This window comes from Numenius arquata, chromosome 5 (genome assembly GCF_964106895.1).
Source record: "Numenius arquata chromosome 5, bNumArq3.hap1.1, whole genome shotgun sequence".
In the NCBI taxonomy this organism is placed as follows: Eukaryota; Metazoa; Chordata; class Aves; order Charadriiformes; family Scolopacidae; genus Numenius; species Numenius arquata.
The window spans coordinates 67,953,662-67,978,763 of record NC_133580.1 but is presented as its reverse complement, the minus strand read 5'-3'; positions in this window follow the sequence as shown (position 1 = coordinate 67,978,763).

The window sequence follows — 25,102 nt, the reverse complement described above, 5'->3', positions numbered from 1 at the left end:
CACATTTGCTCTTGAATATGGAAGTCATCTCTAGAATCTAACAAACCCTTTGACCATAAAAACAATTCAGAGTAATTATGACTCAAACATAAAACCACATCTGTGAGCAAAGAGCAGTTCATTCAAATGCTCTTGGTGTTCACAAACTTTTCAAGTGTTCTGAGGAAGCCTAATCAATTTACCACTACTGAAATGAAACAACTGTTCAACAAATCACATCAGTCCTGCCTTAGGCCAGTAATAAAGACAAATATCTTCTCCAACAGAAAATGCAGGAGGGATTTAAGAGTTCAAAAGGTAACTGTCCCAACATGAATTTGGCCAGAAGAGTAGAGATAATAATCTATTTTTCAGTATCCTAGTATCTTAAAAGAGGCTTCTTGTTACCTTTGAAAAATATCACCACTAGCAAGAATTTCTCATATCAAAACTATCAATAGAAATTTTGTAGAAAACAACCTAAGTGAAAAAAAAGAGGAAAAATAAAGATAGAACTCGCTAAAAATACAAAAGAGAAGTAGAAGGGACTCAATAACAGTTCACGCTGTATTTGAAAGTGTCATAGAAAAAGGAATCATGGTAGGTACCATTTCTGTAATAGCAGAATCTAACACTTTATTCAACAGCTTTGTAGTTAGTACAGTAGAAGAGATTAACTATTAAAATGTGATGCACTGGCTTATATTATCCTGCCTTCTTCAACAGGATGACAGATTACCTGCTTTTTCTCTTTCCCATATATGATACCATACTTTTCTACCTAAATTCAAATATCATCTCTTTCAGATGGTCTGGCTGATTGACATAATCTATTTAAACCATAATAATTTATTCAGAATTTAGAATACATTTTGATGATTGCCGTTTTTATTTCTTTAGGAAAAAAAATTAAAAAGAAGAAGGGGAGATACATAGAAAAAAAATATCCCTAATTCATGTGTACTTGTTGGATATTTTAATAACTGTAATCTATTATGTCATCTACTAGGTCTTCAAGTTACAAACTAAAACATATGAGAGAATGGGCGAGGAATTCTTAGTTCCAGAGTTACAGACTAATAGCTACAAGGCAAGCGAGAAGAGGCAGAGGAAAGAAAAGGATATTTTAAACATTAATGACAATCACTTTCTACAAGAAACCTGATCTAGTGGACGTATCTGTGCTTCAGAGTCTGCCAGTGCAAGGTCAGGAGGATACAGCTCCAGAAATACTGGGTAAGGCACTGCCACAGCAGCTTCAGGATGGGGAATGAAAGGTTATGAGGGCACAAGTGAACAGCAGGGTACAGAGGCAAAAGAAGGCAGCCCTCGGTGTTACAAAGGTTAAAGCATCAAAACCACCATGCAAAAGCAAAAATTTTATTGGGACAGAAAAGTCTCTCAATTTGATGATTCTGCCCATGTCCTCCATCACTTAGCTGTCTCACTGGCTTATCTCACTGGTCTCACTGGCTCACTGGATATAGTAAATCTTGGGAAATTCTGGGCTCATGAGAGCTGTTTTAGATTTTGCGAAGTAGTTTAGTCTGATAGACTGGAGTAATTCTGCGTTAATACTGTCAGCCTATTCTGCATGCAGAGTGCCTCTGCATGGCGCATTAGCACTAAGCACACTTATTTTGAGCATATTAGAATTGCTGGGTATCTGACAGAGAAGAAAATGTGGGCAGAAATATGGGATTCATGACCTTCATTAACTCATATACTTTAATAATGGTTAAAAAAAAGTCAATGAATATTAAACAGCTAATTTTCATTTCCTTTAAAGTAAAGGATATTTGTATTATTTAAAGACATAGATGGTAAATGTTGTATAGCAATTTGTTTAGTGCATAAAGAAAAGTTAAACATGGAATTTACTAGGAAAAATTATAGTTGTAGTTGAGAAACTGTCTCAGTCATTGGGTCTTCAGAGTCAGAGCAGGAATTGTTGTCCTGTGTTTATATACAATTTTGTTATCCTAATATTGCCTAATGGCCATGTGACATCAGATAGTGTAAGATGTTATGGAACTTAATATTAGAATTATTTCAAAATAATAGAAATAGGATGTTAAGAAGTACTTCACTTCCACAGGCAAACAGCAATTTTGCTTTAATTGCTTTACAAAATTGCATTAAATTCTTTCTGGAGGTGGATGTATTTTGAATACAGGATCACCACATCTCCACACTGATTCCTTTTTTTTTTTTTTTTTTTTTTTAAATAGTATTTACCATTGATGCTTTTTTAAGATAATGATGTGAAATAGCCCCATTTTGGGTATAAATGGCTTTGGTAGTGTGGGGTGTGCAGGGGTGACCTCTGTGAGAGGAGATCAGATCAGCATCCTATCGTTACCTTCAATAAATAGGTAGAAATATCTCCACAAAAACTGTGAGTCTACACCTAGAAACTTTTTCCTTTCTTTGCTGGTGTGATTTTCTTTAAATCTCTTTCAATGCAGATGCATTCTTTACAGCTTTTCATAGATAGTTTGCTCTTACTGCTATGATAGTGCCTTACTTTCTGCTGAGAAAGGAGACTATACAATACAGAGCTGCTGACTTTTTAAAAAACTCCGTTTTTCTCTATCATTAAATGTGTATAACAACTATGTATCAAATAACAAAATGGCAAAAGCTGTTGAAATAAATATCACTGTGATACTTTCACAGGTTCCCATCCCATGTCCTGATTTCCTAATCAAGCTAAGTAAGTACAGGGTGAATTTACCATCAGTCACTATCTCACAGCTCCCGTGGCTCAACAGTGGACACATATAACACATGCTGAGAATGATAATTTAGCAGAAATAAGCTGATAATTTAGGACAAGTACGCAGCTCATAGCAGGGATGTACAAAAAGTTAATGAAATATGCTATAGAGAAATACACTCTTAGTGAGTTAACAGTATTTTTTTTTTCATAATATACAGTTATTTTGCCTTGAAACTCTTAAAGCACATGAGACTTGCATTGAATGCTTTTCCTTTTGACTAAAAGGTCTGATGGGCTTTTGTCAGCACTGAGCTCCCAGAGCTATCAGGCTGGTTGATCCTCATGATCTCCCAATGTCTTGCTGACCTTGCTGAGAGATCAAAGACATTCCTTGGTACGCACATGCCTGAAGAAATGGAAAATTCCTGAAGAAAGTTGGAAAACAGTTCTCTTCAGACTTTTTTCCAGCTTTTTTCTCCCTGTGATTGTGTTCCTGAGGGGACAGGAGAGGTGACCCTAAACTGACGAACAGGGTATTCCATCCCGTCTGCCCCATGCTCAGTATAAAAGCTGAGGGATCAAAGGGGTCAGCCCTTTTTCTTCAATGGATAGTGTCATGGGAGGATTCTGTCTGTTTGTCTGCCTTTGATCCTGATCTGTGCGTTCCAGAATCCAGTTCCTGAGTTCAGCTCCCATCCATTGCTGAGTCCAGTCTGGGACTTTCCTAGTGCCTGCTTGCGATACGATCATCAGACTGGGAGCTCAATACTGGTTTTGTATACATTGTATATATTTCATTATTTTCTTATTAATATTATTATCTTTCTATTATTATTATTCTATTACTAATATTTCATTAAACTCAACTCATAAGTCTCTCTCTCATTTTCTCTCCTCTGAAGGGAGATGAGGGGTGAAGCTGGTGAGGGGTCTGGAGCACAAGTCTTACGAAGAGAGGCTGAGGGAGCTGGGGCTGTTCAGTCTGGGGAAGAGGAGACTGAGGGGAGACCTTATTGCTCTCTACAAGTACCTGAAAGGAGGCTGTAGAGAGGCGGGGGTCGGTCTCTTCTCCCAAGTTACAGATGATAGGACAAGAGGCAATGGCCTCAAGTTGCGCCAGGGGAAGTTCAGGTTAGATATTAGGAAATATTTCTTTACTGAAAGGGTTGTCAGGCATTGGAATGGGCTGCCCAGGGAGGTTGAGGCACCATCCCTGGAGGTATTCAAGAGAGGAGTTGACATAGTGCTTGGGAATATGGATTAGTGTTGGGTGGTGTGGTGGTGTGTGTGTGGGTTGCGTGTGTGGTGTTTTTTTTTTTTTTTTTTTTTCATTGGTTGGACTAGATGATCTTAAAAGGTCCCTTCCAACCTCTGTGATTCTGTGATTCTGAGATTCTGAGATGCTCTCCCTTCTTTGAAGGGGAGAGAAGTGAAAGAGAGCATTTGTCATTCATTTTAGTGACGAGCCCAGCCCAAACCACGACACACCAATAGTTCAGTTAGATAGTAATGAAGAATAACAAATTCAGATCATCATTACATCTATAGTACTAAGCAACCATATTCTTTTTAAGTTACCAGCAAAGGTAAGGTCAGCATATTGCAATTTTCTTAGCACGCTTCCTAATATAACATTTTTTATTGAAAAGTAAATGCATCCACCAAAGCACATGAAACCAAATAAACCTAGAATCTAATAGTTATGCTGCAATCAGAATGCAGAAATCATGGAGAAACAAATGCAATTTAAAATGGTGGTACAGCGACAAACAAGAAGGACAGAAACTTTTTTCTAGCCCAAGACATTATACTGGTTTCTACAAGCAGAGAAAGGCAAAAGTCTGTTTCCCTTTCCATTTCTTCGACCCCCTCATGGCTCTTTAAACCTTGTTGCTAATACTTGAAATTTCATATTTTGCTGATGCAGGATTTATTAAGGCTCAGGAAGTCTAGCTTGAAAATATTTAATGTTTTGGAGAAAATTCAGTATGTGCAGTCTGATGCAATTTATATTTATCAGTTGTTTTAAAAGGAGATTGTTTTCATATATTCAAACCCAGTATATTCTAAATAACCAGTGGGTTATTTAGATTACCGGATTAGCATTTGCTGTTCAAGAGTGAAAGAGACCATAACCCAACCAGGCACAAGAAGAAAAGAACACTATGTGCTTGTACGATATAAAGAATATGAAAAAATCCAATAGATAATTGTATTTTATTTTATGCATTATATTTTTAAGTCATTCTCAAGTCACACAGAAGTCCTATAAGAAGTCCTTTTCATTCATTATATAGTACAGGACTTTTTTCATGTTTCAAAATTCCATTTTCTGTTTAAATAGTGGAGAATTTGTTAAAACCCCTAGGTTGAAACATTGCAGAGTCTTAGTAAAAGGATATTAAGGGGTTTCAAAGCTGAAAGCTTAAAAGTTAGGAACACCTATGATTAATATCATCTAGGCACATTAATAAGACCCCTTTATGTGCACACCTTCTGTTACTGGTTTACTTATGACACACCATTTATACCATGGATTCCCTGATCCATTAAGTTTACACAACATACCATTCTGAGAATAAATCATAGTTGTCAGAGGGAAATATTTCGTGCTGGATTTGACAGCCTGAGAGAGGTAAGGCTGCTAGAGCTCCTTGCCCCCATGTCCAACCTATAACAAGGCTGAAAATGTGTTCCCGACACACATATACGCAGAGAACACATATGTACCATACATATACATATATGTATGGCTGGCCACTCAGATCACAGACACACAGATCATTCACACAAATATAAACAGCACCAACAATCCCTAAATGTTCTTTCCTTGTATCCCGTGATGTTTGCTAAGTCCATAGGCAGCAAAACACCTTTAGTCTGAAATGTGATCTCGAGAATGGGTCCCGTTGACTTAATCTTGATGGGTTTCATGCCTGGAGAATAGGGCTGATGGATTCCTGCCTGTCACTGTGCCCCTGTGCTCCTCTGGTCTCCTGGTCATGGGCCTTTGGTGGGCCCATGGCTCTTCTGTGATGTGACTGGGAGCTTCCAGGCAGGGTATCATTTATCTGGTGTGTCCCCCCCTCCTGCACCCTGCCATTGTGCTCCTTTGTGGGTGTGCAGATGAGCTTTTACCACATGAACCTAAAACCAGTGATAGAAAAGAGACTGCTCTCTGCAGAACTTCTGCTTCAGTTGTTGTAAAGATTGGAAGACATTAAGTAAATGAGGCAGAGACTGGCAGGAAGGAAAAAGAGCAGAGTCATGGAGAAGGCAACTGAGAAATACCCAGGAAAATGATCTGGATCCAGATCTCTGCTTCACCATTCCCATGGAATTCTGGATAAGTCACTTAAAGCACATTTTCACAAGTGGCCAACGATTGTGTATTCTTCATTTTCAGGGTAATTGACTTTATTCCCTATAGTCTTATTTGTAAAACAACCGGGCACTCATAACTGCACTATAAACTGGTTAGAGCTGTGCTTTGAATACCTAAAGTGTAATATATTGTTCTATTCTCTAAAAATCGGGTCCAGATTATGTGAAATTGGGCATATAAAATTAGTGGCTCTTTTTCACCTTATTTATCTCTGTGTCTAGGTTCTCAACCTGTCTTTTATTAATGATAATAGGACGTAAATAATAATTCTACCCTTCATTACATAATGGTGCTACAAAAATCAGTTTGTGTTTGGGAAGCTGCCAGCTGCTATTAGTATTGATGATACTATTTTAGGTCTCCTGTGTCACTGATATCAAAGTAAAACCTTTTGTGATGCAATCAAATACTACAGGGGTGTCAGAGCATTCTTCACATATCCTTCCTTACCCTTCATTTTCTAATACAACAGATATTAATTATCCTACCTTTAACTTGCAGTTGAGGGATTCCCCTTTCTAAAGATCCCAGAAAATTGAGTTCTCCCCCCATAGCACCCTGTCTTTGCCTCCACAGGCTGTTTGGGTATATGGCCTGCCACGTATATGTGCCAGTACTGAGGCTCTTTGCTGAGAAAGATGGAGGTTTTTTCTTTTAACTACGCTTTTGACCTAATGCCAGATATGAATGTCTATGTGCAGTGGCAAGAAAGACAGGGGAAACTGGGAGGAAACAGTGGAGAAAGCCCAGGCCAAACTATACTGACCATTTATACACTGTCAGAGCACAGCATTATACTAGCAATAGATACAGTGATGACAGAAGCATCTAATCACTGTGTTAAAATTTGACATCACACCACCATCCTGTCGCTACATCACATATCTGTAAAAATTGTTGGAATGAATATCTTTTAGAAGTTGATGAAAAATGGTTTGGTACTCAGAGAAGGTTTAGAATATTGTAGAAACACACCGATGGAGGAAACAAAATATAAACTAAGTAGTCTACTCTGTAAGCACCATGTCTTCTACACACTAGGAAATTATTTATTTCTAATGTTAATGTAATACAGAAGACTATGTTTCAATATGTAGCATGTAAGATTAATCCTGTTATATTATTTCTTTTGATTATCCAGCCTTGCAAACTTAATAACTTTCAATAAAGTTTTCCTGCTGTTTAGTAAATACAGGTGCATAAGGTTCTTATTAAGACTCAGGATTGAATATATCTTAATCTGCTGTTGAACAGATGTCAGCTTTCAGCAAAAGAGACAAATGCTAAGAAAATTGTCTATGCTAGGTTAACACTGACTTAATTATGTGAATGAAGTGAAAGAATATTCAGTTGAATTTTATGTGTTTAAGACATGATAACAATGAGGACTAATGAGTCATATGTAACAACAAGAAAAATGAGGATACAGAGGAATATGATAAGTTTAAAATTGAAGATGTAATCTTAAAATTTTATTTAAGCATTCTTTTGTGGATGATCTATGTAGAATGTGATTTTATTATTTTCTTGGAGCTATATTACTAAATAATTTAGTTCGGATTGAAAAGACTTACCATGATGTCATTGGGAGCCGGAAACATTATGCCCATTTTTAAACCTAAAGAGATTCTTTTATTTGCATTCTACCTTTCATTTCTCAAACACATCCAAAATACCTATACTCTCTTTCATTCATATTGTGTTTCCAGGAGTAAGGAAAACAAAACCTTGGTCAGCTGTGTTCCTCCAGACACATCAGCAAAATTGTTTCACCATGTAATAGGACAAAAAAAAAAAAAAAAAAAAAAAAAAGAATATATATGAAAGAAACACATAGCTAACATAGAATCAGTGTCAGTTTTGAGGTATACCATAGTAAAATGTAAAATAAAAATGTACAGTACTGAGTGATCCTTTAGCATTGTACGGATAAGTGAGAAGACCAAAAGAAATGTCTCTTGGTACGGCAGTTGAACAGGGTTTTACATAACGGTTTATAAAAGGCCTTTGGATTCTTACTCATTTGAATACATCTGTAGATCTGTTTGATTGCAGAGATGAGACAAAAAGTGTAGAGATAAGTCCATGAATGGCAATTTGCGCTGGTAAAAGAAAATGATGTGCTGTCTCTCCAGTTTCATACCTTTTTTTTTTTCTTTTACAATTTGAATGATGCAATGGAGGGTCCGAGGGGTGTTTATGACTATATTAATTTACTTTTGCTGTCCATTTCTATATATTTATGAGATACATCTAAGACACATATGAGGTAACACTTGGTAGCCAGAAGGTACTCAAAACTTCTTTAGAAAACATTATCTTTTTCAGAGTGCTACTCAGTGCTTTGTGATGAATTTATGGGAAATTTTTCTCTAGGCGTGTAAATTTCTATTCTTTTCAACTTTATTTCATGCATGTGTCATTCATAACAAAGCCCCGTGTTCAACTACTCAATACATCACTATATTGTCGCTCATAATTCTCACTTTACTCCTTCCATCTCTGTTAGTCCCATCCCAGCTCTCTTTTGGAAATTGCTTACCCATTGCATTGTGTAAGTCCTACATATTTCAGCAAAAGCTTTAGTTCCATGGCTTTGCCATTTAATTTATATTCCCCTGATGAGCAACAATGAATAGGTAAGTAATGTTAATAAACAGGCTTTTCAGCATTTGTTGTGCCTACAATAAAATAAGTGAAAGTACATTGATTCATAACACAACCATCTGAACTCTCACCTTTTACTTTGCTAAGTCATGTTGTCTAGGAAACAAGGATGACCTTCTCAGGAGGGAAAACAATCTTGTGTTTATGAGGATTTCAGTAGTTCACCAGTATTTGTTTCATTAAATAAAACTAATTTTAATCCCTACAGGATGCATTGATACAGATTAAACTTCTAAAGTCAATTTGCATTAAACACAAACAATTTTTTTTGAAATTATTTACAGCCCATTTGATAGTGGTTGTTTTATTTTCAATAAAGAGAAACTTTTTGTCATCTAAGTAACAAAGCATTTCTGCTGAAAAACACCAGTAATATTTGGATATTTTTTTTTTCTATTTCACAATGTTTTTATATTCTTTTAAAGTATCTCTGTAAAGAGGTCATCAGTGTGCCCTGCAACTTATGAGCCATCCTTGTAGCCAATGATCTTGGAAGCCTCACTTCTGGTGTAACTGAAGATTGCTTACTTCTTGATGAGTGAGGTAGGCAGATTGTGGAGCACACTTTTTATGCACCAGTCGCAAAATTTCTATGTAAATACAATATTTTCATATTCCTGGAATTCCCAGAAGACAGATTTTGTTCCCCAAGTCTTTCCTTTTTAGCTGAGTACAAAAAAGAAAAAAGGCACAAAACCAGAGATGGTGCAAATGAAAGGTGCCATGGTCAAGGACTACCATGTCTCTTCTTTAGCTGTTCTTCAGCAGACTGCCAGGTGGATACTTTGATTTAATTTTGTGTTAATAACCTTCCTTACTTTGACCTAAATTAGTCTAGTATAAGCACTAATATTGCTGGAACTTGCTTTGAATTTATCCCTAGATGTTTGCTACAATAAAAGTTGTGCTGTCACAGCTGTCTAGAAAAACTACTTAATGGCTCAGAGATATCTTCAGTCTAGGTAAGATAACTGCAGTTATGATCAGGAGAAACTACAACTCTGCAAAACTTAGAGTACAGCCAGGTTTTCACAGGGATAGGAAAGGCTGCTTCCCTGCCAAATTTCAAGTTGAGAAATACCTGACTAACACTTTGCTGAAGAAACAGTTAACTACCAGCTTTTCCTCTGTCCTACTCTGTGGGTGTGGTCGTTTAGGCCAAATTGGCCAATTATGGGTCGATATATGCTCTCCCCCCATCTCTCCCTCCAAGGAGAGGAGGAGGAGAGGCAAAGAGATTTATGAGTTTAGAATGAACTAAACTACTTTAATGAAATAATAAAATAGAAAGGAAATAATGAAAATAGATATAACATATACAAAACTCTATCAAGCTCCCAGGATGATGTCACCAGCAGGCAAAGGGGAAGTCCCAGACTGGACTAAGCAACGGATGGGAACTGGATTCCAGATCTGGAGTCAGGAACACACAGATCGGGATCAAAGGCAGACGAACAGACAGCGTGCTCCTCGGACACCAGCCATTGAAGAAAGAGAGCTGACCCTTTGATCTCTCAGCTTTTATACTGAGCATGGGGCAGATGGGATGGAATAACCCTGTTGGTCAGGTTTGGGTCATCTGTCCTGTCCGCTCCTTCCTGCAGGTGGGACCCCTCTACACCTTTCCTTTTCCAACCTTCCAGTGGGGCAAATAACAAAATTACCTGACCTTGGTTGTTATAGCAATAAGCAAGAGCCTCTCTACATACCACTCCTTAGCATCAACTATAAACAGGTCTTACCACACTGAGAATGAACAGTTTTCTACACAATGTGCTGCTGATTTCAGAGTTAGGAGAGACTTAGCTGAGAAGTAAAATTACTGAACAGATAGTTGGTTCCGTTTTACCTCAAACCGGGACAGTGGGCCATCTCAAATTTAAAGCATCACACATTGTCTATGCAGAGAAAGGCCCAGAACAAGACACAAGAGCTGAATTGTTAAGAGGACAAATCTAAAACCTTTGATTCAATACAATTCTCAAGAAAGCCAGAACATTAAAAGAAAGCTTTGGTTGCTATTTTGCTAGCATTAACAACTGATGTGGAAAACAAGTTTATTCGAGGACAGAAGTGCCAAGTGAAAATAAATTAATAGTGGAAGTAGATTTAGATTAATCTATGAAACCATGGAAGGAATGACAACTTCAGAATATTATCTCTCTCTCCTAAGGAAGGGCTTATATTATATAATGTTTTAAGTTTAACCTTTTTTTTAATTTGTTTTAATTATAGGTTAATGCAAATGAGAAAAGTGATGCTATGTCTTGCAGTCACGGAACTATGAATTTAGATGAATCATTATTGGAAGTAATCCATGCTAAATCAGTGAACTATGGTGAGATTTCTAGGAATGTAGAGATGCTACATAAATTGGATTCCAAATAAGCAAGACGAACAATACATTTCTCATTATATTTCTATTATAACTACCATACTTCTGGTGTAGGCACTTTCTGTGGAAGAAAACCCCTCATGACATTTTATGTCTGTGTCTTGACAGCATTTTGGGGAAAAAAACTGTGTGTGCTCTTTCCTTTCATGTTTTTGTTTCCTTTGGAAAGCAAGCGTACAACTTTCTCTGTCTGAAATAACAAAAAAAAAAAAAAAAAAGGGAATAGAAGGAAGTGAAAGAAAGGGAAATGGATTTATCACGTCTTACCTTCCCCAAGGTCCGTTGAAACAGAAAAATGGAACAAAACATCAGGCACACGTTTCATTTCAGTGTGAGGTCTCTTCATAGGTTGGGAATCCCAATCTCGCAGTTTGGACGCAAATTTCCTGTGATGTCTATATCCAGCAGGAAACAGAGATCAGCTCCATTACAGGCCATCCGTAGTTCTGTGAAACTGCTGACTAAGAACAGAAAGTTGGCTGCTATCTTATGGAGTGTATTTTAAGGACGTGGTCGGGAGAAGTTGTAGAAAATCTACTCTAGTTCTGAAAATGCAATTAATACAGTTACAGTTATTTGTTTTCTGTAAAGGAATATCTTAGCTTGTCTTCATAGTACTGAACAGCACCCAAATAATCTACACAATGCAAACACTGGATAGAGTTTAGACTCAATAGTATAACAAGATATGTATGAATAGGTATCGAATCATAGAATTATAGAATGGTTTGGGTTGGAAGAGACCTTAAAGATCATCGAGTTCCAACCCCCCTGCCATAGGCAGGGACACCTCCACTAGAGCAGGTTGATCAAAGCCCCATCCACCCTGGCCTTGGCATCACGAGACAGCAGTTTGATCTGACATTATCTAAATCAGATTAATTATTTCCATTATATACCTTATTTCTTAGTATATTTTCTTTTTAATCAGTTTTAGACCACTTACCTTTGTTTCTGTCTTCCCACAACAATATCTCTACCTTGACTACCATTGTGGGTTAACCCCATAAGGGCAGCTCAGCCTCACACAGCTGAGCTCACTCACTCCCCTTCAGTGAGACAGCAAGAGGATCAGAAGGGCAAAAATGAGAAAACTCATTGTTAGGATGAAGAAACTTTAATAGGTAAGTCAAAGCAAAATCAGGAATTAATTCACTACATCCCATTGGCAGGCAGATGCTCAGCCACCTACAGGAAAGCACGGCTTGATCATGCCTAGTAGTTACTTGTGAAGATAGAAACCATAACTCCGAATGTGTCCCCCCCCTTCCTCCTTCTTTCCCAGAGCTGAGCATGGCATCATATGACATGGAACAGGCTGAGAGTTCGGTTGTTCAACCTGGAGAAGGCTCCAGGAGACCTTATAGCAGCCTTCCAGTACCTAAAGGGGGCTACAGAAAAGATGGGGAGGGACTGTTTATCAGGGAGTGCAGCAATAGGATGAGGGGTAACAGTGTTAAATTGAAAGGGGAGATTTAGGTTAGATATTAGGAAGAAATTACTTCCTGTGAGGGTGGTGAGACACTGGAACAGGTTGCCAAGAGAAGTTGTGGCTGCCTCATCCCTGGCAGTGTTGAAGGCCAGCTGGATGGGGCTTGGAGCAACCTGGTCTGGTGGGAGGTGTCCCTGCCCAGGGCAGGGGATTGGAACTGAATGATCTTTAAGGTCCATTCCAACCCAAACCATTCTATGACTCTGATTCTATGAATATCCCTTTCATCAATGGTGGTCAGCTGCCCTGGCTTTGTCCCCTCCCAACTTTTCGTCCACTCCCAGCCTTCTCACTGGCAAGATGATGTGGGAAGTAGAGAAGGCCTTGACTCTGTGTAAGCATTGCTCAGCAATAACATCATTGTGTCATCAACACCATTTTTAGCTAATATGAAGAAATTTAACTCTATCTCAGCCAAAGCCAGTACAACTACTTTCAGTCCAGGTTTCTTTTCCAATGCACTTTTGTTACATGTAAGTATCTGTGGAAGACATCATGATTAGAGTTATGATTTAGTGATGGGTTTTGTCAGTGTTAGGTTGGTGGTTGGATTTGATGATCTGAAAGGTCCCTTCCAACCTCAGCAATTCTATGGTTCTATGAGCCAGGTGTATGTATGTATGTGCATGCGTGTACTCATGCACATCATATATACACCCATATGTGGACATACGACAAATATTTAGATATGCATCATGCACACATTTATTAAAACATCAACATTACTGTTTTGCTAGACAAAACTGTATAACCAAACTGCCTATTACTTTAATCAATATGGTGGTTACTCAAGCTCTTACAGTTTATTTTTCTATTCCTTTTTCCTTTTCTCTGCCTTCACCCATCTGATTCTCCTTTTCCCGTGTAACTGTCCAGACACATATACTACTCCATACATTTTGTCTTCTCCAAACCTTTCTCTCCCTTTTTTCCTCTCCTTATAACTCGTTATTTGTCATACTACCTGACTGCCAAAGGTACCTTTCTTAGCTATTTGTATAGATTAATGCCTTCATTAAGGCTAAGTTTCTTTGTTGATAGTAATGAATTTCAAGCCATGTCATACAAATACTGTGTGATAAGATTTACTTCAGTTAAAACTTGGCAACAAATATTGTTTGCCTTTGAAAATGATATTTTATATTTCTGGTTTCATCATTCTGAACCTTCAGTTCAGCAGCCACTTCAAATTGATTGTTGTTGAGCAAAAGCAAAAAGAAAATATATATACTAATGATTCATAGTTCAGTAAGCTGGCCTTAAAATGATTGTTTCAGGGTGACCTCTGATTTTTCACACATAATTAGCTAGCAAACAGAATATGTAATGAAAGAATTTACAGGAATTCTAACTTGTAAGCCCATTATTTTTCTTTCTGCAGTCACAAGATCATTATTATTTGCAAAACAATGTGTATCAGGAAACAGATTGTTACTTTTTGATCATAAACATTTTTAATGTATTGAATTAATTTCTCTCTTCAACATCTTTAGCTGAAAACAGTTATTTATACTGTTCTACTATAAAGTAATATTTTTCCTAAGCAAAACTCTAGCTAATAAGCAGAGAAACCCACTTGTAACTGAGTAATTATGTTAAATAGTATGAGGAATTTTTGTACTAATGGTAGTCCATTCATAAGGAAGACTTACCTCAGGCAATTATACACTTCAGATTAATACAAATAATTTATTTTTGTCAGAGACTTGCTTATGGGCCTAAACATCATCTTTTGTCTTAAACTCCTTCCTTAACTTTGCAGCTATTCTGGAATTTAAGAAATACAACCTTAACGTTTTACTCTGTTAACTTTTATAGAGCTATAGCCATTAACATTGAAGATTGTCTCCTATGTACTTTTGTCTCACTAAGTGCACATAAAACTGCAATAAACAGGCAACTAAAATTTGTCCCAGTTTGGAAGGCTTTGTAATTATAAGTACAAACACACTCCTATCAATGGGTTGCACTTTCTTTATTTTACTTCTAGATCACCATAGTTTCTTTTGTTGTTAAAGGAACTTCAACAGGAGCTTAAAGGAAACTTTCCTTTTACCTGCATGTGACTAGAGCCACTAATTTTTATCTCAATAAACCTCTTAATTTCTATTAGTGTTTGCATTGGCTTACAGCAGAAGCAGAAGGAGTTTTGCATGGAAGAAAGTTTATTTTTCATGTCAATGTGTTGCCTGTTAGGGAATAAATAAATAAAAAAGCAACTATCTAGTTATTCTGGTTAATGTTATGTTATGGTATGGTAGCCTGAAAAGTCTCCCCTGTAGGTAGGTAAAATAAATACATTTTTAAAATGGCTATTTATTTATTTTTAATTTGACCCAGAAATTATATACATATCCACAATAAGGCAGGAAGATGAAAATACTGAGGAAAAGTTTGTTAAAGATATTAAGTAATGATAAATAATGATAAATAACAAGAAGAATTTCAAAACCATCACAAAAAAAATGTCTTCCAGAGAACTGGCTACGGAGAGAAAGATAACTGCAGTCTCTTTGTATGTCAAAGTAGTACTGAAAAAAGACAAGATGATAGCAGAAAAATTAATTTACTTCTTTGTATTGATGTATACTGAGGAGAAGCTAAGGAACATCCCTGCATCAAAACCTCGAGAAGAAATCAATCTGAAGAAGTAGCAAGATAAAAGCTTTAGAATAGTTTGATATAATAAGAAATAATAAGCTGCTGGAATTCAAATATGAATTACTGTGTCAGTGAAACGTAGTAAGTGAAGGGTAACAATCAGGATCAGTCTTCACAGTAGCTGATAGTCACCAATGGAACCTCTTATGAATCTGTCATTGAATTGGGATTGTTCTAGAAATTCATAAACTCTCTATAATGGGTGTGAAGAGTGAACTTTGCTAACAATGGAAAGTATTTGGGGCTTTACAAAGGTAAAACTAACAGAGGAGAGTTGGAGCAGGATCTCACATGTGAGTAATTTCTCAGTGAAATAGTAGATGAAATTCAAAAATTGTAAAGTAAAGCCCAAAGAGAAAAGTAGTCCTTGCTGTGTGCTTACAGCAAGGCATGGAATGGAATTGCTGGCATGGAATTGCTGGCATGGAATGAGGTATTTCTTCTTAAGGAAAATATCATGAAATCACTGCAGATAGGTCATTGAAAACCTCACCTCAATGTCCAGGTGCAGTGAAACACAACTAGAATTTAGAAAGTTACCAGGGAAATAGTATTGAAGGAATCAGGAGACATAATCTTGTCATTATATAAACCCCAAATTAATAATAAATAAATAAATAAATAAATAGATAGATAGATAAATAAATAAAATGTCCAAACTTTTTAATTGATTTGCCTTTCTTTTGGGTTAACTCACTCCTAACATTTGAGGTCAATAGGATGACCCCACAAAATAGGTGGTTTTGAATGTAGAGAGTTAAGTGTTTCAGTTAATAATTTTGATTGCTCTTTATGAGTACATAACCCCCTCTATTGGAGAAAACAGATGAATCTGACTTGATTTATTCAAATTTATCAAAATGGAAAGAAAAACGTTCAAGTGATAAATGTGTCAGACTTGAATACAGTTTTTCAGTAGTTTCTCACAATATGTAAAGTCGTTCTCAGTCTTTTCCAGTTTTGGACTGCCACTGCCACCAACAGTTCAGTTGTTGTCCCTCCTACATATCATTGCATATGCATCAGATATCACATTGCATATCATACCCAGTCCACGAGGAAATTTTAGAAAATAAACATTGTTTTCATTTCCAAATTGCTAAAGTTCCCAAACTTTACCAATCCATCCAATTTACACCAGTATAATTTCAGCTATTCAAGAATAGCAAAAAATTGCAACAGCTGCATTTCTCAGCCTCTGATACTGGTCTTATTTTATAGGCTTTTTAGAAAAAGGCATGTTCTTTAGTGTATTTTAAACTGTATGATGTAATATAATCCCCAGATTCCATTGTAGGGTTTATGACACTACTTCGTTATAATAGTAATTATCTGAAATATATGTCTAAAGCTTACAGAAATAAAGTATAAAGTAGCTTTTAGACAAATAGTTAACCAGACCAGTTGAATATAATGGGATATCTATTCAGGATATCTGAGATATCTAAGGAAGGCAACAAAGACAAAAGCCCAATGTTGAAAAAACCACTATTTAATCCAGTGTGTAACTGTGAAAACACATTTGTAACTCAGTCTCAGAAACTTCATCAGGCATTATAGGATATCTACAATGTTAGATTAACTGTAACAGCCAGTCTTTCAGTACTTCTTGGGTTTTCTTAAGGAAGAAATTGTGGAAATTTTGCTAGAAAATTTGTCAATATAAAATAAACTGGGTAAGGAAATTAAAAGGATGATTAATTTTGTACAAACCCTTCATAGTTTCAAATTTAGATTCAATTAAATTTATTATAACCATAAACTTTTGGATTCTTATCTAAACTGACCAGTCACTTTGTATTTTTCCAACGCTAGCCTCAAAAAGCTTACTGTACCACTAAAGTAAGGCACATCCATTTACTTCCTGTTTGTGACTCAGATAGATCTTTACTGAAGATCAAAAGGTCTATAAGTGCATCAAATACTTCTTGTAGATGACCTTTTATAGGTATTGAAGTCCTTTAATTAGTTCTGATTAGGTGAAATCTGCACAGGTCTGGGACTGTGCATATACAGGTTCCAATGTGATGGCAAGAATGCACTAGTTTGGTCAGAACATGTGGTTTAATACATCAGTACCTCCAAGCCAAGAACTCATGCTGTCAGCAAGAAGCACACCATATGCGGCACTCAATTGCCCAAGCTATGATCTCATTGACCCTAAATGGTTCTTTCAGAGCATCGCAAGAAAATGGCCTAAAATAGCTGAAAAAAAAATAAAAATCCTAAAGATCTTAAATTTTTAAGGATAGTATAAAGCTTTTTTACTTTTTTTGGCTGTCTTGTCACTAGTCTTTTTTCTTTTTCTTTTCTTTTTTTTTCTTTTTTTCTTTTTTTTTTTAAGTTATAACCTTCTCCATACCTTAATTTTACCAAAAGACAAGACTAGATGTTAAAAGATTATTTATCTGTGACCTCGCATCTTTGAAATACATACAAAACACACCCGTGTGAAATAACAGCAAAAGTAAAACGTATTCCTCCTAGATGAGAAACAAACCCACAAACAATAAGGAACAAATAGAGTACATATATGTCAACTTTTAGTGTCTAAATTAAAAACTATACCACAAAATTCAGTATTGCTTTGTCTCTGCCTATTTCTGGCACCTCCATTTGAGAAATTTCTTCAGCTTATTTTATTGGACATGACAGCCGCTGACAGATCAGCTGGGCAATAGGCTCTTTTGGGATTCATGCTGAATAGAATCTATATTCCTAGATTGTATAGAACAGCAAAAAGTATTATGTTCTCCACCAGCATTCAAAGTTAAAGGCATCTGGAGCCATAAAGTCAGAAGCAACACCCTCCCATCATTTCAACAGGACGCGAGGTGAATAACTCACAGTCATACTTTGAAGATCTGTACAGTTAAAATTTGTTTCATGGTTTAGTGCCATGGAAATCATTCAAAAGTAAACAGGAGATACTATTGCTATTGCATGAAAGGAGTGAATTGGTTAATGTTTAATTATTTTCACCTTTCAAGATGCACAATTTATTTAGGTTTACTGATCTCAAAAGTGTATTGGATTGCTTTCTATTTCAAATTTTATTTTATTTTTTTTTTTTTTTTAGGTTGAAAGGATGGAGAAGGGAAGAGATCTATTTGGTATTTAGTATCAGGTGGGTGTGAATGAACAAAAGATTGGTTGCTACCGGTCAAACTGGACACAAAGTAGCTAACATTCAAGCACAAACAAGTTAGAAGCACTGCTCTCAATCCTTTATGCGGCCTTTATGATTCATTGTCATTTCATATCATCATTAAGCTGAAATATCACCCCAAAACTGTGTGCAGATGTCTATATGGATTTAGATTTCAGAAAACAATGGGATCAATATACATTCTGAACTGAGAAAAAATAATTACAATTTTTTGTTATCACTTCTACAGACCGATTAAAATTACTTTGGATGTGTGTGCAAAAAGCATCCAAGATGTGGATAAATCCCCTCTGAATATCAGGGGAAATTTGCCCATGTCCTTGTTTTGACCCTCTGTACAAAGGATGTTTCTAATTGCTATCAAGCAAGAAATTCGTCAGATAAAAGAAGGACACAAAGGGGCACATTTTCAAGTGTAACAGGGAGACCCGTACTGAAGTATGAAAAGGAAATAACCAAAGCCAGTGAGTATGATCTGATCTGAAGCCTGTGAGGGGCTTAATAAAATGACTTAATTGCTTAATAAAAATCTCAAGCATGGGAAAAGACTGAGTGAACCGATAATACGTTAGAAAACAGTGGGTAGCAGAGTAAGATGTTTTATCTCCATTTTAATTGTTTTAATCTTTGCATGCACACATATAAAAGCTGTTAACTGAGCTGGGAATTTTGGAACCTAAACCATACATATTTATTTTTTTGACCAAGGCTTTTAACAGCTTACGTGTCCCAAGAGCTTGGCAAAAACCAGACAGCCCCAGCAAACTGTCCTGTCAGATCATCAAGCCTGAGGCAAGCACATTCAGCTAGGCACTTTCAGCAGCTTAAAGCCAGGAAATAAATAAATAAACAAGCAAATAAATAAATAAATAAATATCAGAAGCACTTTGAAATCTATTCCATTTTCTTCCACATTCATTTTTGACCTAATACAGCTCAGAAGAAAATGTCTTTCCAGAGGGCATTTAGCAAAGTGCCTCGGCAGTGGAAAAGACCTCTCATGCTCCTTTGCTTTCCATTTTGGAAACCAGTTAATGTATTGCTGTTATTTGTGGTAGGTTTTTTGTTTATTTCTTGACTCTAGGGTAACATATCAAGTGTGCATTCCCCTTATCCTGTTTTTCTGCTGTTTGCAAAAGGCCAACTATTGTAAGCAGCTATTACAGATGTTATTTGAGTTTCACTGAGCATTGCTAATGAAAACTGTTGAATTACAATGTATTTGACATTTATGGCAGACCACATGGAACAAAAGATGTTTTTAATCAACTAATCAAAGTATGTAAACATTTTTTCTCCAAATTTATATAATGACTTTCCTTTAACCATTTTTTTTTTTTACTTAGGAGTTAAACAATGAGGGTTTTCCTAAGGTTTATTCCACATTGTAATTCATGGGTTGTATTTAACTCCCAGCCCTTAAACAGAAAATATTCGGTTTTGCATGTTTCTAAAGTCCATTTCTTTGAGACGGTTTTAATTTGTCAGTTCTATTTGTTGATGCAAATAAGCTGCTGCGAAGATCATTAAGTTATGGATAATGGACTGAACTTTTCCTGCAGATGGATTATATGCCATCTTTGTTTTGTACATGCGGCTCACAAAGTCTAGAACCTACCACCTCAATATTATTTTGGTTCAGATAGCAATATTAATCAGAGTTGTTATTGTCTTAGCATTCATGTAGCGGCCTACATGAATGCTAGGAAAGTGTATGAAAGTGTATGAAAGCTGGAAAACTATTGCCAGAGCTTCCAGCATTGTCACTGGTTTGATGATGGTAATTCTGACAGCTCTCACTCTTACCTGGTGAGTAAGTTATACCAGTAAAAAAATAATCTAAAACCTATTATAGTGACAATAAATGAATATGTAGCTTAATTTCTGTTAAGGCAAAGATTTTGTGATCCTAAAAATCGGGAAGTAAATTAGTACAGGATTTACTGTGAAAAGAGTTTTCTGCAAAAAGTGAACTCTTTTTAGATGCATTGAGCTGAGTGTAAGGGACAAGCTTTGGGGCAAAAAGTCATTTAATCCATTGTGACAAAGCAGGAAGAGAACTTCTTAAGCAACAAAAGGCCAGGCCACAGGTTTGCCATTTCAGGATAAGTAGCAAAAGATAACATTTCCCACTTCAGAACTTTGCCCTTTAGATTCTTAAGAGCTCTTTTTTTTTGTCTCACTGACAATAAAGAAAGTTCAGTGCAAGCAAGGGGGAAACGTTACCATTTTCCAGGTGTTAATATAGTCACACATCTATATTTATGACTAGAAATCCGGCAAAGATATGTTTCAGCTTTTCAAAGCTGAAATTAGAGTAATTTAGAGTAATTTAGTCTCTTTATTGCTCCCTAAATAAATGCTTCTAGCCCAATGAGAATTTCTTACATTGCTTGGAAATTAAGAGGGGTTTATGCTCACACATTGAATACTGCATTAGAAACATTCTGCTTTTCTAAATCAATACAAACTTATTTAATGATCCCTTTATTAATTCCAGTCCCCACACTTCTTCTGTATAACAATCAGTATAGACAATGTTATAGGAAAATGTAGAGTTCACATTTTCAATTAGACTACAATGGGAAATCTAAACCACTGTCCTTACAGTCTTACTGATATGGAAATAACCTTACAACTTTATGGGTACGGAGAGGTAACTGTGATTGAAATCTAAATTGCTTGCAGGCTCTTGCATGGTCTTATGTTTAGTCTAACTACACCATGGAATAAAGAGCAACAACAAAAAAATCCTCGCTTAAAGCTGTGTTCTCTCCAGGAGGGTCATTCGCACTAAGGAAAAACCTTTATGTTTTTCAAAACACTTCAGCATTCTGTTTCTTGTTGTCTAAAGTCTTTGTTGGCTCACTTCTTGTATTTTGAGACCTCATGTCTACATTTCTTCCTTCATGTTTGCCTAGGAGGCATATGCTCACGCCCCCGCCCCCCATCTCTCTCACCAGGACCTAACTTGTGTCTGGTGTGTTCAAGCAGCTGTGGTGAGCTTTGGGAATAGCTCTGGTGGAAATAGTTAAGAAAAACAGGACTTGACAGGCTGAGAAAGTTGGGGTTGTTCAGCCTGGAGAAGAGAAGGCTATGGGGAGACCTTAGAGCCCCTTCCAGTCCCTAAAGGGGTCTACAGGAGAGACGGGGAGGGGCCCTTTGTCAAGGAGTGGAGCCATAGGAGGAGGGGTAATGTTTTTAAACAAAAAGAGGGGAGATTTAGATTAGATATCAGGAAGAAATTCTTTGTTGTGAGGGCGTTGAGACCTTGGCCCAGGTTGCTCAGAGAAGCTGTGGCTGCCCCATCCCTGGAGGGGTTCAAGACCAGGCTGGATGGGGCTTTGAGCAACCTGGTCTGGTGGGAGGTGTCCCTGCCCATGGCAAGGGTTTGGCACTGGATGATCTTTAAGGTCTCTTCCAACCCAAACCATTCGATGATTCCATCACTTGTGGATTTTATGCAGTTCCATAAACCGTCTTTTCTTGACAGTTAGACTTTAATATACAAGACAGATCTGCATTTCATTAAATATTCTGTTGATTATTCAGTACTTGTGGGGTGTGATTAAACATTGAGGAAATAAACAAAGTGTTCTTTATTATTTTAATCACGAGTCTGACTACCACTGTGCCTGTTAATTTTTTAAGTGAAAAAAATCGATACAGAAATACAGAATTTCAAAAGTGCTTTTCTGTACGGATAAGAAAAAGAAGTGTGTTCCTACATGCCTAGGGAGACGTGTATAATTAAACTGTGAATATCAGTTTTATGAAGACAACAACAAGCTATGTATTCACAGATTATACTGGTTTTCTCATTTATTTCTTAAGTGTTCAATGTTATTTAGAAAAATTTTATCACTTGGTAATAATTTGGTCAAGTAATTGAACTGTGTTGAGAAAAAAATATGTCTGGACCTATTGGTAAAATAGAAAAATCTCATAATACTTTTAGTCTGTGATTTATACTTTGGAAAAATATCAGCCAATAATTCACAATCTTGGCATTATACTTAGTTGTTCTGCTGTACGCGGTACTGTTATTTTATGAAAATCATTCAAAGGACCTGGTGTTTGCAAACGCTCCTACAGTTTCCGTTTGAAAACTTCAGTAGATATTTGTCATCCAATCATCCATCTGTCTTTCTGCTCCAGTCCCTGCTAACTGCTAATGCCAACAATGTCAGAGTTTGAATAAATATATCAGGATTTTAGAAATGATGAAAAATGAATCAAGTTATGTTATATTAATTAAATATCCGTGAATAAGTTCTATGCAGGTTTGTACATCAGCTGCTGTTTATCGAGAAGAGAAAGGTTGCTCTGTGTTTGATTCATGATTATTTATAATAATACAGTGATACAAATAATTTGGGAGTTTCGTACAACATTTCTGAGATGAAACAAGATACTTAAGTAAACATTAGTGAGAAACAAAGAGTTAAATGAGTATGTTGGGCGTAATGGGCAGACTTTAATCAGACAAGAGAGAAACACAGGTAATGTTTCATATAAATGGACTCAATAAACCAAATGGAGTCATCTTTTGTTCTTTAGGGAAAAAAAAACAAAAAACAAAACAATGTAAACTCATATATACATAAATATAAAATATTATTCTGTAAAAATTCCCATGGATATTGTTAGAACCTTCAATTTATGATTTTGTCCAGTGGATAACTATTCAAATGGTATGATAGACTAATGTTTTGCCATGCAGTGCTAATGTTGGATGTGGATCTATCCACTGGACCAGTGGTGACAACATGACTGAACATCATGTTATCAGTGTTAATAACACTTTTTCCCTACTCTCTGTCTTGATGAGGATTCGGAATTCAATATCCCAAACTAAGAAAAGAGATGTGAAAAAACACTCCCAATCACAGTATTTTTTAAAATCTCCGTATAAATATAAAGACTAAACAAAAATAATATTTTAATAAAATGATGTTTTTATATCCCTTATCCATAATGTAGGATGTTTTGGTTTGTTGGTTTTGTTTTGTTTTGTTTTGTTTTTTTCTGGCTGTACAAAGAAATTTGTGTTAAAGGTTTTGGGGGGTTTTGTTGCCTTTTTTCTTTCCTCTTGAACTGATGTTCTTACTTTTCAACTTTCAAAATGGATGTGTGCTATGGGTTTGTTATGACTGTTGTTTTAGTAGAGAAGCTCTTTCATATATTCGTTCTCCTATTTATTATTCAGTTCTAAAGAAAAATTCTCTCATCAGATGGGATCTCTTGTTCAGTGCAGGTTTTCTTCTGTAATTGGGAGTATTTTGTTGCTAGTGCTGTTTTACTGTATTTCTCCATCCCAACAAGCCTTCCGTGAGGTCAGAAAGTGTTTTGTTGTTTTGTTTTGTATTTCTCTATTTTCTTCAAAAAGTTAAATTGCATATGCTTATTAGTAGTGCAAATAAATTTATATTATTTCCAATTTTTTTTTTTTGAAAGTGCTTAGTGAACTTAGTGGACAATATTTTAAAATTACATGTCTGGAAAGAAACTACCAGATTTAATTTATATTTATATTCTTTTACCAAAAAATGTCACTTCAGTTATTAGCCTGCTTGCCTGCCTAAATTCATCTCTTATTATGTTCACTTGAAAGGAAGTGACAGTTGACAAATGTAAAGAAAAGGCACAATAACGTACAAGTGGAGAATACTAGATCTGTAGATCATACATAGCTAACTTCAGAAAGGAAAAGGGAATTCATTTATAATTGTTATATTTAAACACAACATTTAAGAGCATTTCTGTAAAATAATTTGTGACTATCGTTTGCAGTGTTCTTTGAGCAGCAACCTTGACCTGATACAGTCAAGCAGGAAAAAAGAAAAAGAAAAAAAAGAAAAAGAAAAAGAAAAAGAAAAAGAAAAAGAAAAAGAAAAAGAAAAAGAAAAAGAAAAAGAAAGAGAAAAAGAAAAAAAAAGAAAAGGAAAAAGAAAAAGGAAAAAGGAAAAGAAAAAGAAAAATGTATTTTGGAAGCAAAAAATGAATAAATTCATCTTCATTATGTTCTTGCTCCTTAGGGTACAACTTCAGTGCAGTTTACTTTTTTCAAAATAGTTAAGAGTTCTGGTTTGTTGTAGTAAAATGTTTTGAATCATAAGCTGAAGGATGAAACACAAACTTTTTTTAAAGTGGATTTTAAAAACCCCACAACCCTGCATGTTCAAATGCAACAGTGGATGTAATTTACAGGGGAAGATATTATAATGATAAAAATCACAGAGCAAAATTATTTGAAAATGTTGCAGTAAGTTGAGTCAAGCTTTATTTCTAATTTTTTTTTTTTTATTTTTAATTTTTTTTTTAGTATACTACCAAATAGAATTTTTTCAGTTATGTTACTTTGGACTTGCTACAAACAAAAATATGAATTTGAATATTGGCAGATATCTACATAGTTTTGCACGCTAATTTACATCCATTCAGGACATGAGTCCATAGCACAGTTATCAAAAAAACAAAAAAAAGTGAAAATTAATGTCATAATGATGTGTTTGATCATCAAGGGTAAATACTGCCTCTGAGACCGTAGGGTATTTCCCTCGTTTTAAAAGAGCATCTGATGGTAAGTTCTATAAAATGATAAATTTTTCTCATTCTACTGGAAAATCATT